Source organism: Argiope bruennichi, chromosome X1 (genome assembly GCF_947563725.1).
Source record: "Argiope bruennichi chromosome X1, qqArgBrue1.1, whole genome shotgun sequence".
NCBI lineage: Eukaryota > Metazoa > Arthropoda > Arachnida > Araneae > Araneidae > Argiope > Argiope bruennichi.
The window spans coordinates 25,959,238-25,976,790 of NC_079162.1; the positions used below are offsets into that span (position 1 = coordinate 25,959,238).

At 28.0% G+C, this 17,553-nt stretch overlaps 1 protein-coding gene and 1 long non-coding RNA gene across 4 annotated transcripts in view; one reads left to right on the forward strand and one right to left on the reverse strand.

Moving 5' to 3' along the window:
• Positions 1-12,035, reverse strand: part of LOC129958736 (uncharacterized) — a 70,132-nt gene extending 58,097 nt beyond the window's left edge. The window contains exon 1 of the long non-coding RNA XR_008783295.1: positions 11,829-12,035. This is a non-coding gene — a long non-coding RNA (uncharacterized LOC129958736). The remainder of the gene's footprint in view (positions 1-11,828) is intronic.
• Positions 12,036-12,169: 134 nt separating this feature from the next.
• The window catches only part of LOC129958965 (glutamate-gated chloride channel-like), a 362,731-nt gene continuing 357,347 nt past the window's right edge, over positions 12,170-17,553 (forward strand). For 2 of the 3 annotated variants that reach the window (XM_056071721.1, XM_056071723.1), the window contains exon 1: positions 12,170-12,275. The gene's annotated coding sequence lies outside the window, so the exon portion shown is untranslated. The remainder of the gene's footprint in view (positions 12,276-17,553) is intronic. The other variant, XM_056071722.1, reaches the window with a different exon arrangement.

The window sequence follows — 17,553 nt, forward strand, 5'->3', positions numbered from 1 at the left end:
TATTTTTGTCCAACATATTTATTGAAATTAACACACTAAGAATTTAAAAACTCTAAAAAATTGCTTTAAAAATATTGTTTACCACTTACGTTTATTCGCGTTGTAGTATTATTGCAACTCTTAAAGGCATTGACAACCTTTTGCAAACCTAAGAATATTGATCTGAATCAGATTCTAAGAATAAGAATGTGATTGAATAAAGGCAGAATATACAGAGTGAAAAACTTAAAAAAATTATTTTTCTTTTGAAAGACATTTACAAATTGCCTTTAAAACGTGTACAGTATTTTGCATATCTTCATATAAGGATTATACATAAAGTGTTGTAAGTATCAGAACATTTTTTGAATATTACTTCACAAATTTATTGGATATTAATATTTAAGACCACCCAAAATGGAGCAGGTACACTTTTTCATTTATTTATATGTAAAATATTCTTTAAAAAACTTAATTTAAATGAATAGTTGTCTTAAATTAAACACGTGTCCCTGATCGGAAATTGTTATTCCATGTAATCTTTTAAAAGCAATTACCAAGGGTCGGGAATGGTGTATTGCGTAAAAACGCATTAGATTTCATCATAGCCTTAAAAAAGACATATTTTCAAAAACTGCAACAATACAAAATGGTATAATTAGTAAGAATGGAAAAAATGGATGAGAAAGGTATTTTAACTATAAATCATATTTTTATGAACAAAAATTTAAAACATATGTTTGAAAAATTGAAACTGTGAGAAGGAAAAGCGGCTACAAACCTGCTATCATTGGAGAAATAATCTCCAATTTGCGATGGCATAAGAACTCGTTCGCTTCGAAAAATTTGATCCAAAGAATTTTACATAAAGTGTCATAATTGCAAAAACATAAGTAGAAAAGGTAATTTGGATACATCAGGGGAATTTTAATACATGATAATTAGAAAATTTTGTTACATTATTACTATGTACAGCAACTACAAAACAAATTGTAGTAGTATACATGAAATTTAGTTGAAATTTGATTTGCTTTCTCAATTACGCCCTGCCTGTTCTCCCTATACGTGGGGTGGATGTCAGGTTGACTCGCCTCCGTGTAGGACATACACGTTTCATGCACAGGCATCTTATTTTTAGCGAAAGGGCACGAAGTTTCCCAACGTGTCAAGTTGATTTTAGTATAAAACATATTTTAAATGAATGCCATGCTTTTAATTTTCATCATCTCCAGTATTTTCATACATCATCAATAATTTTGAAGGACTTGGTGAGTGAGAAATAAAATCCAAATATTTTTAAATTTTTGAGAGCCACTGTTTTTTTTTTTTAAAATCACATTTAATCCTTTCGCAAATTATTTTAATTTTGTCTTATCACTTTAAAAATTTTAATCACTTTCAATCATTGGTTTCGTTTTACTCATTTTTCAAAAACTTTGCTTTGTTTGTTTAACATTTATAAATGTTATACATTCATGTTATATTTTCGTGTTTTATGAAATTTTTATCATGCTTTTGTGCTTTAAGTATTTTTAATGATTAATAAAGCCTCTTTTACATTCCGCTTGGCGCAGTGTAGCCAGATATGGCTCTTGTAACATAAAACTCCAAATAACCAACCAATTTCTCAATCACTCCCGTTTACCTCTGTTATCCATTTCTCTTTTGATGATAAAATGCCACAACTGCTTTACGTATTTTTTGCATAGATTTTATTTGTACTTTTCGGAATGGCAATGGGGATTGTAATTAGAAGCATTATTCCATTATCAACTATTTGCCAAAAATATGATTCTGTAAAATTATCTGCAGCTTATTAAAGCTAATAAGACCATTATCTCTATTCACGAATCCGTTAAAAGCTAATTATGCCAATCAGACGTTAATAAAACGAAATAAATCAACACTCATTTCCTGAATGGTAAATGAAATCTATGAAAATTATACAACTGAGATAAAAAAAAAAGACTTTTTTACTGTCATCATTTGCTTTATTGGTTATGATATGATTTAGGCATTTTATTTTGATTATGAAAGATTATTTTTAATATTTCTGTCATTTGCCACCATTTATAAACATTACTGCAAAGCTTTTATTTATATTTAAGGTTATTCTGCATAAACAAAAATAAATGCAGATTGTTTCATTTCTGATCCGCTTAGTGTATTAAAAGTGATGATTTATTTGTTTATATTATTTGAAGATAAAATTAATATTTTACTGCTATAGTCAAACTTCATCTTTTTAAAACAATTTTCCTAAAATAAAATCCTAGCAAATAAGTTTGTTTCGAATTTTGCATATATTAAGCTTTTAATCAAATTTCCAACTTCTTCATTACATTCAAATCCATTTTAATTACAAGGTCTTCGTGTTAAATTAATTCCAAATCTTTGATTTTTCATTTTTAAAAAAATAAGAATTAATTATTAAGAAGCCATTTATTCAAAAAGTGGAATTGCAAATTTGTTTCCTTAATGAGAATTATGACCCTCTAAAATGCGAGATGTGAAATTCCCCTCTTGGAAGACTTTCATTTAAATAAATCATTTTCATCTAAATCGTAACTTTAACAATAAATCTCATTGATTTATTCTGTTAAATTGAGAATTTCATTAAATGGATTGCAACTGCTCTTATAATTTGGTATTTATTTAAACATTTATGATTAAGTCGAATTACAGCAGAATTAATTGCGTAAATAATAAAATAAAAGAATTCAATTAATGTCCACTGATTGCTCAAATTCTACAAATTTAATTATCATTCATTATGATTACGGTATTCTTTCACTAATTTACTCTTTATATTTAATTATATTTTATGTATTGCTTTTTTATGTGAAATATACTAAGATCTAGATTTCTAAGAAAGAAATCGAATTTAAATATAAATATTGTGACCCTTTTTCTCTCTTACCGATAAATTTACTACAATGAATTGAGAGAAAAAACATGTTACACATTGAAAAATAATATTGTTTGCATTTTTATAGCAATAAATAAAAAGTTTCAATAAATATTGGAAATATTTAGCATTTTAAATTTTAATTTAACGAATAATAAGTTTTGCTTAATATACTTTCATCTAACTTGTCTACTTGTCCAACAAGTTTTTATCGATACATAGAAAAATAACTGAGAAATGAAACATAAATTGAGTGCATTGATTCATGAACGAAATAAATATTTATTAATTATTATTTTAAGTTAAATAAATGAGAAAGAGAATACAAGCCATATCTCTTTGTCGTTTATTTCTTTAGTATATTTTATGAGATTCAAAATAAATTTTTTAAAGTTACTGACGGAAAACCATGCCTTATTCTTTTATAAATCTGTAAAGCTCCTTTCATATTGAAGTACTGTATTCCTCATACGTTATTGTGGTGAATTTTCGTGTGAAAGTTTTCGTTCAAATTGACGAAGTTCTTACACGTGTCATAAGGAAATAAAACCCATCAAAATAAAGGAAAGCAAAATATAAAATACACGCCATTTCACTTTAATTTTCAGGAAAACAAATATATAAGGATGGACCAATTTCAAAATAATTTATCTTTAACATATTGCCTTGAACGATATGCAGATTAAAAAACATTATATGTTTTCAATTTGCGAAAAATTATATTAATTGAGATTGTTTGGATCTTTCAGCAAAATATTTTATTCTTTTAATTAGGTTTTTTATTCTACTTCATTATTTTATAATTCGTAAATCTGAGCTATTTTCAACACGAGAATATTTTCTGCTTTACTTATGATAAGAATTTCTGAACACTAATGAAAAAGAAATAAAGATGATTAAAATTTTGAATTATCTATTTGGATTTGCCAATAATTATCTGAGAGATTTTTTATGCTTTGTTGTCAGAAAGTGTTTATAAGAGGCGTTTTTTCCTGTTCAACATTTCAAAAGAATAGTAACAATACAAGTTTTCAAGATTTTAATCTTTATAATATTCCTGAGGATAAATTATAATCATATAGAAAACATTTTTGTCTCATAAAAAATGTTTTTCATTTTCGAAAAAAAGTAGCAAATATAATGTGTTTTTTTAAAAAAAATTTAAATAAACTTTGGTTTACATTCAATAGTCATTAACAATTATAATAGTAGTTTATATTAATGGCTACACACATTTCAAATAAAATCGACTCTCAATATTAGTATTATTACTTTAATGAAATGATTTCAGTGAAGGAATTCAATGAGAACATATATTATAAAGTATATTAACATGATTGAAAATTGCTTTTTTTTCTATTATGAACAGAAAGAATGTTAATATTTTCGATAAAGATAATAAAATTTAAAATAACATCTTTTAAAACCAAATTCAGTAGCACCATTAAAAGTGCTAAAAGATTAAATACTGAGTTTCTTTTAATAGTTACTACATAACTAGTATTGCGTGTTCTGATGACAAACGAAAAAAATCTTATGAAAGAAGAATGCACAGATGACTTCGTAAATCTTGCAGATTGTTTGAAAATTATTCAAATCAACCATGCTCGATGAATTGGAGATTAGCTGTGGGAATTTACGCCAACAATCGTTTATATATGTTGCAACAGATGTTTTTCTCTTCCATTTTTGATATATAATATTATAGATAAATATTGACTTCAGTGAAACAAACATAATTGGTCTGTTTTATTCAACTTTTCAAAATATCTGCATTTATATTAATTTCATTGACATCAAATTGCGTGCCATGTTTGCGAAACATGATTTTGCTTTTTTTAATTAACATCTCATAATCGTATTGTTATTGCTACAAGACAGAAATTGCCTTTCATTCTTATTCCTGCTTTGTTAACAATGTTCATAATACTGCCTACCATAATATTTGCTATTTTTAATGAATCGCATGCTTTAGTGATAAATATATTCTTATTTTTTGTAAAGAAATCTTGGTTTCTTATAATCCAATCAAATTGCTCTTTAAATACAATAATATTTTTAATAATTTTGTTTATTTTGCAAATTTTTACATGTAATAAACATCTACTAAAAATAAAAATGTACTAAATAAGAAATAATTTCTTTTTTTAAAAATACATTCAGTAAATGAAAACTGAAGCATTGTTATTTGTTGCTAAAACGCATTACTTTGAAATCAAGAATGTCAATTACGACAAATATCTTAATAATCGTTATTTCTAATGCTTATAAATAAAAATATAATTAATTTGTAAAACTTTATTATTCAAAAAATTTTTAGTAAAATTGTTAAAATTACTATTACTGAAGCAATTTATTTATTTATTGCAAGCATATGATTCTTAACAAATAAAAGTATTTTCTGTGAAAATAAATAAAATGAATTTCTAAATTTTATTTCCATTGGGTTGTTTTATTGCCAAAAACTAAAATGAGAATCATTCATTTCTCTGTCAACGTTTACTGAAATATGAATTTAAAATTTAGGCTTTTGAACACCCCCAAAAATAAAACCTTTTAACCGAATCATTTCTTAATTCCTTGAAAAAATATTCCGATATCCATCTTCATGCAGTCTTTCAGAAATTGGCAATTTCCTTTAAGTGCGCATACAAAACAGTCGAAAACCGGTTATTACCTCGAATGATTTTCAAATTATGTGATTTAGTAATCAGCTAATTTCCTATTCACACAATAAAGCTTAAATCTAAGCATCTCGTGGACATAGCGATTGTTCTCAATGGAATTGGGAACCGAAGACGAATGTGATAAGGTAAAGATAACACTATCGTGAAAGACGTATTTCACACTACGATCGCCACATTATCAAGCTGTTATCAGAGGTTGGGTGAGAGCAGGCATTTCAGTAATGAAGTTGAAAGAGCAAGGAAACCACAGCTTGGTGGGGGAAGTTGAGAACTGGCTCTCCCATCAAACCGTCTGTATGAGGAGGAAAGAGGGAGCAGTTCCGTAGAATATATGCTAGTCTCCTCTGTCTTTTATGTCGCAGTTAGGAATTGATAAAGATGTTCTTACAGTTTGAGAATCAAAGTTTTTTTTTTAAGTATCTTCGTAAGCATTGCTGTGTTATTCGAGATGGAAGTTGTCCCTATTGGATCCGGGAGAAAGATGGAATATTTCGAGGAAATGCTTTTCATTCTCTTTGTTTTGGCTCTGTTAGAGTAAAGGGTTCGTAAATATGTTAGCTAATATTAAAAGGAATCCATTAGTCATCGAGAATATTTTAAAGTTTTGATAAGTCCGAAGCGTTTATTTCAAAAAAGGAATAAAAGTATTCTAAATGCTTTTAATATTTTAAAGTTTTCAATAGCTTTTATTCTATTTTCAGAAATTACCTTAGGATAAAAAAAAATTTTAATCTCAATTTCCAGAGTCTTTTATGTCTCAGTTGGGTTTTGAAAAAAATATAAAAATGTTTTCCCTAAGTGGCTCTATGTTACCTGATATGTATCATACAGCGACTCTGTATTATATGAAATCGAAACTTTCTTTAATTTCAATAAAGAAGGTTTTTCAGTTTCTGCTAAAAGGCGCTGGTAAAGATGCTTTGCAGCATTTTTTTTATGAATAATTCATCTTCTTTTACAGAGACATAAGATATCTGGATGTGAAAAGGAAGTTTTCAGAAATCGTGTTTTGAACATAATTTTATGAATCTAGTATGTATATAACTCGATATGAAGCTGTGAATTTTACATGTTAAAATAGCTTGAGAGAAATTAAAATTAATTGATTAGATCATAAACAAAAATAAATTGAAGATCATATGTTTTACACAAAACAGTACTTTCATTGGTCTAAATAGCTCCACATAAATGCTATAATTGGTTGAAAAAAGAATAAGATGTAATAATATAAGTTCATGTAAATAATCAAAAAATTAAGTTGTAAGACTGACGGAAATTTATATACATTAATTCATTTGGATTCATGCGTTTAAACTAATCTCATAGTCAAAATGCGCATAAATAAATGCATTAAAATTATATACATTTATAATAAATGCATTAAAATTATATACATTGATTAGATTGTATTTATTTATTTCGTTACAATGAATTCTTCTCTTCAACAATAGTGGATATGATCTAAGTACATATTCTTAGAGAACCTTTTTTTTATTATTATTGATTTCGCTTGCTTACATGAACTTTTTATCAATTACACATGTTTTGCATATTTATCAATAATCCAACACTGATGCAAAGGCAGGAAATGTTTCAATTTTTTAAATAAATATTTTTTTAAACTTATATGTTCTTTTCCAAAAAATTTTATAGCGTACAAAATGCTAATAAAAGAAGAATTTTAGTTAAAGAAGATTTTTAATACTTACTCATTAGGCATTTTTATTCTTTTCTCATCGAAATGATGAAAAGAAACAAGAGTTTTCTTCTTTTCATCAAAAATATTTCTTCAGTTATGGTTTTTAAAATGCAGATTAGAATTTAACTCTGATTAGAATGAGATTTGATTTTAATCACTGAATATCTTTGTATACTCAAAGAGGATGCTGAAGTATTATTTTTTAAATGGAAATAAATTTTGTTTTAAAAGAAGTACCAAGAAAAATGACTAGTAAAAAAGTTAATGATTGAAATAATAACCAAAGAAGGGAAAATAATGGAAGTAATTTTATTTTTGGATAACAAATTTTAAAATCGCAATCATTAATGATTAATCTTATATAACTTATGCTCAGAATCTCTATAGGATTTTTAAAGAATATGTTATAATGATAAAGTTATATTATAATAATAATTTATGATATAATTTATCTTTCTCATTTATTAAAATTAGAAATAAAAATAATTCAGAATAAAAGATTACACAAAAGATGTTCATTTATGCTCCTCAGCCAACACGTTTATTTTTTGTATGGCATTCATGTTAACTACAAGCCGAAAAATGACAAAGAACTTAATAATTGCACAGATTAAGCACTCATTATAGAATTAAAATTTGTAACAGAAAAATATAAATGCCTCAAATACACTTCATTTAAGATTTTATTTATATAATAGTTATTTTTGATATAAAAAATGTTTGAAAACTGTACACACCTACATCCCTAAAGTAGTATTTTTAATGTTTCGATAGTGAATTGTTATCTTTTCCTTGATCAAAATCTCATTACCTCTCATTTCAGCTAAGAAATTTAAAAATATTTTCATTGGAATGCTAAAAACTGATAAAAATTAAAGCAGTTTTGCATCCAATTATAGCAAATCCCTCATTCCGATGTTCTTAAGAAAATCAAAGTAAATTTCGATTAAAAGATTTATAAGAAAACAAATTGAAATTTGTTTCCAAGATAATGTCTTCAGAACTAAATATTGTAATTTTCTAATACTAAACTGAACTATTTCGAAAGAGGTTGACCGAGAAATTTAAATTTTGATGAAATCTGAAATCATCTTCGCCATTAGCCCAGGACTGCGTGGGCATGGCGGCGGACACATCATCGGGACGGGAGATTTGAGGTTTCAAGACCTTGTTCCGTCCTATGTGCTCCGCGTTTCTGGGATTGGTTCTCGTTGAATCCGTCAAGGTCTATCATCGGCTTGCTGTTGTGGCGTAGGTGGAGATTTTATTTCAAATATCATCTGACCTTATTCATAATTACCAGATACGGCCAAAAAATGTATTCAAAGTTTTAAATGGAAAATTAAACCAAAAAAAATGAAATTTTTGCTGTTATCGCCCTTAAGGTGGTACAAATAGTAATATGGAAAAAATAGTTTGATATATCAGATTTTTATGAATGCATTTATTATTGTTTTGGGAATCCTGATAGCTGTGTTTGAAATGGTTCTTAAAGTTCTGATTCAGGAAATCAAAAACTAATTTAGTTAATGTTAATCTATTAATACCAAATCACAATTTTTAAACTATAATTTTGTTTTTTAATTTTTCAATTTTCATTTCCTTTTCAGACCGTTGTATTATTATCTGATTTCAGTAGGGAATATATATTCGTATCGGAACATTTACATAAGTAGCTAGGTTCAGTTAAACATTTAACTATTGAATATAAAGTTCGTAGGGAGGGAAACCTCAATATTTCCGAGTCATTTTGTCTTTAATATGATAAGTGTATAGAAAATTTTAAATTATAAAATTATATCAGTGATATTTAAATACATTTTTCGGAAATCAATTATTACTGTCCTAGTTTTAACGTTTGTCTCTTAATTCTAAATTACTTTAAATCTGAAAAAATCAAACAAAATTGGCTCTTCTCTAATAATGCATTTTGGGGCATTTTAGATCTTTATTAAAATGTTCTTAAGTTATGACACGGAATAAATGATTCAAAATTTAAAGGGAAACCTTTTACATTTTCCAATCAAAGACGTATATTAAATGTATACATAAAATTAGCTAAATTTTGAAAATGAGTTTTATGAAGGAAAATAATATGCTAAATGCGAATACTGAATATTGCAAAACTCAATAAGCCTCATTAGGCTTAAAGAAAAAAGATATATCAAAATATATGTATTCCTGCACAGAAATTATACGAATTCAACTACTGAAAGTAATATAATAAGTTTAACTTATAAACAATTTTAAAAAGGTCTATTTTAATATACACTGAAGGCAAAAGTATTATTTAAACTAAAGAGAGCAAGACATTAGTCGTTAATATAAGCGATTGCTTATCTTTAGAATGTTAATTCAAATGAACATCTTTCTCCCACATTTTAGTCAAAAACAAACCCAGTACAAGTTTTGAAAATGTTTAAATTGTTTATATCCGATCTATATATAAATAGCATTATTTATAATCAAGCATGTTGTAATCAAAATGTTGCAATATAGCCATTCAAAAAGATTTCATAATGGTATAATTAAATTTTGAGAAAGATATTAGGGAACAGTGAACTAAAAGAAAAATAAAAGCTCTTCTTAAAGAATATTAAAATTTTTTATTATTATTTGGAAATAATTATATTGGATTAAAAGATTATTTTTTTGGGACTAAAAATCTTTTGTAATAAAACAATTAAAATGATGCCTACAGATAAGAACAAGGATCCACCTGACTACTTCAACGCTCAAAATTTCGAAGAAGCATTAAAAAAATTCGAAAATATATAGATTAATTAATAAACAGTAAATAACTTTTCAGTTCGAAATTCTATGTATTTTAACATAGTTTTTCCACTTTATAAAATGTTCAATCTTAATCAAAGTTCTATTTCCAGATTGTCAAATTTAAAACTAAGTGATGTGAATATCGAAAATCTGTTTTTAGTTATTTAAATATTTTGAATATTATTATCTACTAAAATGAAGGCTTATAATTAAATTTTATAAGAAAAGCATATACGTTATGGTGATTATCTACCTGGAAGTTCATTAATCTCATCTATGTAGGAATAGAACAGGCAACCGGTAGATGAAGTATTATGGTCGCCGTGAGCTTTAATGTGCAAGGCGGAGTGAAGAGACAAGCGTTCGGTGAAGACAGGGAGGAAGCGCAGATCGCTGCTGTGTCGTGAAAGTAAGATCAAGGGGAAATGAGGAAAGAAATTCATATTTACCCCATTATTGAGGGGGAAAAAAATCCTTTTAGTTACATACTACGAAAAAAAAAATGGCTATTTAATTTTTGTCTTGGTTAAAAAATTCCTAAATTAAAAGTTTTTAGAAAGAAAAAACAAAACAAGGCAACCGTTTTTTTTTCGCATATACTTAAGCTACAATACATTGATTAACATTATATTTTATTCTGACGGATGATGTTTAATTTTCTCAAATAAAGGGGCTTGTATTTTAAATAATGATCATAAATATGATATATCAAGTTTACGAATAACTAGAAGAAGAACATGTTTTAATTTGATTATTTTGAACGCACAAAAATACTAAAATATTTCTCAAGCTACATTATAAATAAATTCTGACTTAAGCATGCACTAAGAGCAAGGACTAAGTGCATTACAGAAATAGCTATAGTTTATTTTACAATATATCGCAAGTTATTTTTTCCGAAGTTTTTAAATATCCCTCTTTTTATATATAAAAGTTTTCTACTTCCATGCCATTTTAATCATACTTAAAAATTTGTTTCAGGTAAAAAGAATTTTTTTATGCCGTTATGCACTAATGCTTTTTGATTTATGTATATAATTTTCATAACTAAATAGTAATAATGATAAAATCACATTAAGTTGTTTATCCTTTATGTCTTATATAATATAATATATGAATTAGCCTCTTATTTCTATATTTTATGCTCTTAAACTTTTTGTATAAAAATAATGTTTAGAACTTTAAATATATTTAAACTGTAAAGAAACATATTTATAGAAAGTACTTATAGCCATAATTTTTGAAAAAGGAATCCCAACTTCGTTTTCAAAAAGTAAAGGTGGAATTTTATAAAAAAGTATAAAAATATATATAAAAAAAGTAGTTGCCAATGTTTAAGAACTTTTCAAAATTTGGTTCGAAAATATTTAGAAAACTTTTCAGAGCATTATTATACGTTGGAGAAAATGTGTCGTTTTTCTTAAGTTTAAAGTACAAATCATCACATTCAAATTTTCAGTTCTCATTCAAAGTAGGAGCATGTAAACAAATATAGGCTAGTTTTTTTTACCCTGAAGAGAAAGTTAAACAGAAACTTGGTGGCAAGAGAACCGCTCATCGAAAGAACGGAGACTAAAGAACAACTGTACCGCGTACCGAAACCCACACCAGATTAGTATTTGCGCAAAAGTCTTTTCAAATCCTGACCTGAGCGTTACTCTTAGAGTGAGTAAAGAATTTATCTTCTAGAAGTTGAAAATCCGACCCTTAATTACACACGGAAGAAAAATAAATTTTATAAAATGAAACAATTAACCTAAGTGGGGAAAATGCACCATACCTGAAGCTGAGGCCTTCGTGGTGGTCTGGGTTAAAATTCCAGGCAGGAGCGGTAAAAAGACACCGCGAGCCTAACTTCTCTCCGAATGAAACAAGCTTTAGCTTTACGAGAAAAGCCAAAGTCTCCTTTTCAAAAGCATCCCGTATGTTTTAGCGCCATAATGCGCAGTAGTACTCCGACGCATATTCTGAAACGGAGCAAAACTCGGCCGAGATGCTGCTTTTGGAGATGGGGGTATAGCGATCGGCGGGACGACCCAGTCCGATCGATGCTCACTGCCCACACCACTGCCCCTCTCGAACGACGTTGATTGGACGATCTTCCGACACCCGTATGAAAGCACAAGACGCCACACTGGAGCAGATTTTCTCAGCGACCAGTTTCCATTTGGACCTAGCTAGAGCATAGACCCTCATCGTGGAGACTTCACCAGAGAAAACGTAAGAGGTAAGCCTACTTTGCCTGCATGCACACGACACAAGCATTCTGCTATCTGCTGCGAGAACAGCGCGCCGGTATCAGTGGCTTTTCTGTTATACATTCATGGCTGCCATTGTAGAAGCCGAACTCTGCAGGAATGTGTAAAGGGTAAAAGTTTATTTTTTAGCGCAAGGTGAGAATCGAGTCTGACGACCCTCAGATGAAGTCCCCAAGGACAGCGCGCTCTACAGTCATGGTTTTGAATGTCGACGTTCCGATGCATAGCGACGTGTCGCGCGGAATCTTTTGTTTTCGCTCGCCGGAAGAAAGCGCTGGGAGGGGGGAGGGAATGCGCGAAAAAACTTTTCGTAACGTTCCTGTGGTCTTTCACTCCTTGGACGTCGGAATGTCACGGCGAAAATTAAGTTCCTTTGGCCTACTCTGTTCGGGCGCGTCAAAACTTTCCGTTTTAATAAGACAATGCGATCCGTTAATAAAGTAAATAATTAAAATTACTTATTCATTTTTATTTTAAAATGACTGATATTTCATTGTCAAAATAATGTGCATATTAATGAGATGTTAAGTGACGTGATGTTTACAAATTAAAAGTGAGGGTTGACTCATTTTGGTAATAATATATATAGTACGCTGATGTGTATATTGGTGCTTGTTTTTGATATAATTTAGTGAGCCATTAACCTTTTATTTAAATATACCATTGACAAACTGATTTAAAAATCGATACGTGGAAAGCCATGGTTTGTTTACATTTCAACAGGACTTGCGCTTTTGCTCATCAGCTGATTTAGGAAAAATTATTATCCATCCATGGAACAAGCCAATAACACATCCCGTTCGTGCAAACTTGAATTTGAAATGTTTTAATTCATTACAATTAAATACATTTATAATTATACATAACATAATAAAGTTTATCTTATAATAAATTATGTTCGAACTGTTTTCGAATTTTTTTTTGTGTGTGTCTGTTATTATATTCTTGTGAGCTAATACCATTGTTTCATCTATAAAGTGCTATTTAATTTGAAATGAAGATAAATAATTTAATTTTATTAGTTAACAATAGGAATATTCTGAAAAATGAAAATAAAGTCAAAATAATTCATCATATTAGTAGTGAACAATAAAATATTGAAAAATATAACAACTTATATGCTTGTTAAATTATTTTACTATTTCAATTATTTTTCTTCTACATTTAAAATTATTTTTGCATTCATTTGTGCAATTATTAATTAGATTATGTAAATACAGAATTTCTTTTTTATTTATTTCTTTCTTCTTATTTCTTTTTTTTAATATATAAGAAAATGAAATTAGGTATGATATTTTCTTTATTTCAAACAGAAAATATAATTGTTCTAAACTCATTATTTTTCCATTATGTTAACAAGAAACCAAATGGAATGCAGGATTGATTAAAACTATAATGTAAAACAAATTGATCAATTAAATTGCTTAACATAAGAATATATTTTTGTTTATTATCAGACAATGTAATTTTTTCTTATTTTTGAAAATATAAATAGTTAAAAACAATATAATTTGATTGTAAGAATGTGAAAATTCTGTAAATAAAATTTGTTTTAGATAAATATTTTCTGTTTTTAACTGAAGAAATAAATTCGTACTTTCTTAAGCTAAAAAAAACCTAAACGCCAGAAGATGGCATTTCCCGTGCGTAACATGTTGTGCTTTTCCTTTGCTATATTTTGAATTGTATTTAATATGCATTTAATGTGTAAAAAATATAGTGAGTCATTTTCCTTCATTTATTTAAAGTCATTCGATTTATTGATAATTTGATTTAAAAAATTTGAGTGGTTTAAAGAAATTTTAATACCATAATTTATTTAAAACTATTTTTATTTATTTCATTTGCTTTATATTTAAATCAGCTTCAAAAAAGTCACTTTAAAAATCATTTTGTTCAGTTTTTTTGTGTGTCGTGATTAGATTATTTCACCGGAAAATGTAAAAAGAATAATTTAAAAAGTGCACAGCTTCAAATTTATTCAAGAGAAATTCGCATAATAATAACCTATTGTAACCTGTGGTTATATTAACAAGAATAAAAAAAAATAATGAAGTATTGATTAAACAAACATATAAAAATTTCTGCTCTTCCTTTAATTGGATGTTTAAGGTCCTTTTTATGGTGTTGCATTCATTGATTGGTAACAAGATATGAAATTTCATAATTAAAAGAAATGAAATGCCGCAACATCAAAAAACATTTTTTTTTCCTAACTTCAATCATGTTTTTTTTTAAATTTATTTTGAAAAAATTCAATGTTTCGATGCAATTTAAAAATAAAATAAATTAAATATAAAAATTTATTTTGGACTTATTTACACATTTATAGTATTTGTTTAGCATTTCTTTTTTAGCCATAATAAATAGATTTACGTAGATTCACGATAAAGTCATTTATTTCCCGTAAAATCGGCAATAAAATGAATAGCAGTGTAAAACACAGTTCAGAGCAAAACTAAATACATAAATAGATTCAGTATTATAGAGGAAATGAATCGGTTTTTCAAATAATGTTGCCACGTCCTGATAGAACAAAATAAAACCTTATAGAACGAAATTACAGAGAGAAAACGCTCGATAAAGTGAAAACTTCATTCATTATTATCTTATATGCTTATTTTATCAAATATGAAGTAAAAAAAAAAGAGAATAATATAGCAAACGTTAAAGAAACTATCTAAAAATTTTGATGAAATTCCAAATTTCAGACCTTCTCGAATTCGAAAAACAAATTTTTGAAATTATGTCAGTGTATATGTGAGCACAACTCCTCATAAACTTTTTGAGCTAGATGGATAAAATTAGGTATAAAATCTTTGAACCGAATGTGTAGATTTCTATCAAATTTTGAATGAAATCTTTTCACAGAAAACTTGTCTATCCGAGTGCAAGTGAGTAAGATAGTTAAAAAAATGCAAAGTTAAATGGATAAAATATGGTACACATCTTTAGCATCTAAATGCTAGATCTGTACCCATTTTTGAGCTAAATCCATCTGTTTAGATACATGAGAATGTACAGAATAAACCCGATAAAAAGTCAGCAGAATACATATTTCGTTTTCTTCACTATGCTACGAAGCATAAAGCGTTCATGTGAGGAAATTTGAAAACGAAAATCTCAGCGCTGCTCATTACAAATTTCTTATTAAAAATTTGGTTAAAATGTTTAATTGGATTTCATTACTCATAAATTAATGGTTATTATAGTTTCTGAACTCATAAACAGTTTGCGCCTTGAAAAAATGAATGTTTCATCCTTGTAATTACTGTTTCGTATCGATCATTTAACGGCACTGAAAATTGTTTCGTTGTTTAAAGTCAGTAGAATGCTTTTCATGCCAATCGTTCAGTGATTCACTTTATTGCTGTACGTACAGTTTTACTATCTAGAATCTAAGACCTTTTTATAGTAAATTAAAATATAAATTTTGAGTGAGTACATTTTGTATTTTATGACTAATGCTTTGTTTTTGAAAATTCATATTGACTAAATGCATTATTTCATCACAGTTTACAGCAGAAGTCAGCTGACAGTTATTTCGGTGAAATGTAATCCAGCATTTTAAATAATACATTTGGTTTACAATAACTATCCAAATGAAATAAAATAATAATTTAAAATCTTTCTGAAAAATCTAAAAAATAAAGAAATAAAAAAATGTGTTTTTCAGTGTCTTAAAATTTATAAATCTTTTCGGGTGCAATACAAAATCTGTTGAAACAATATTCTTTCTCACAGTAATTAAACATTAATACCATTTGCTATCTAACTCTTGAAAATCCATTAGTCTTTATGCCATCAAAAATGAGAACTTTCAGCATTTTTTATTTTTTACAGAAAAGAAAACATAAAACCCTGCTGGCTCAATACTTTGAACAATAGTAATTCAACATTATTATTACCCAATCCTTAGTATTACCCAACACTTAAAAGCTTAAGTTCGAAGTTGGAGCTTATGTGGTTTGTGTCGCCGGTAGATATTTATAAAATACTGTAAAAGTAGAAAAATAAATGCCAAGAAGAAGAAAATAACTTATTTTCTTTAAGAATTACTTTAAAATTCTTTTCAACCTTGTTTGGAGAAAAGCTCGCTTAAAATTCTTTAAAGTCTATCTAAAAAAAAAACAAATTTATTTTTTAAAAAAACTGACAAAACAATACATGAGCATTATTTTTATTCTTATCTAACACTTAACTTCTGGAGATCTATTTGTTTTCCGATAAAAATCTCTAACGATAAGAGTCTCTAATTGAATGCTTATTTAACAGAAAGGCACTAATGAATGCAAAAACAATGCGATGAGTGGTTCTGTTGCGAAGCTGAACGTTGCGTCACTTTCCCTCGCAACCCGGAGAAAAAACGGATCAGAAATCGGAGATGGGTCTGTATCTAATCCATCGTGATTAGCGCTAAACTGGCAATGAACATAATGGTCACGGTTTTTTCCGCACTAGGGACTCCTGACAGGCTACTGAATTTATGAACTGCGTAGGGTCGAAGCGGGATGCGAGCACGCTTAGAACTTCATCGGGATTATGGTGTTATATACAAGGAGAGTGGTGAATCACTGGTTCTCTTTTGGGAGGGGATGAGTTGCATGCATTATGAGGGCCCCTTTGGGATAAAAGGAGGAAGGTCAAATGTTGGAGTGATGCCCTGCTGTTGGGGTTTGCACGCATTTCCACCTTTATATTCAAGCGTTGATGGTGTTTTGCAATGCAGACGGACCCTTTCCGTTGCAGAAAACGAGAGGAAGCGCTTTAGTGAATTCGGGGAAACGGTCTGTTTCGAGGCAGAAAACGTTGGGAATGTGGCGGAGGAAATTTCATTTTGGATGAGAGTTGCGTTGTTCGAGGATCTATTGTAGAATTCCTCGCAGTGGTGTACAAAGTTATATATGTACAAAATGGTATGTTTGTTATTCATAGAAAATTTTTATGCATGTAAATTGTTATGTATTATTCTCATTTGAAAAATATTCAAATATTTATGAATCTTTTGTAATATTTTGTATTCCAATGCGGATAATGAATAATTTGTAAATTGCATTCCAAAGAGATGTCATAATCTGAACCTAACTTTTAATTAATACCTAATTTTATAACTTAAATTAACCTAAATTTAACTTTTTAACTTGATGCCTAAATTTTGATTTTACAGTTTAAATTTAAATTTGCTATTTAGGAATTTAACTAGTATACTATTCCATTAAGTGAGAACAAAGTTTATAAAATAAGAAT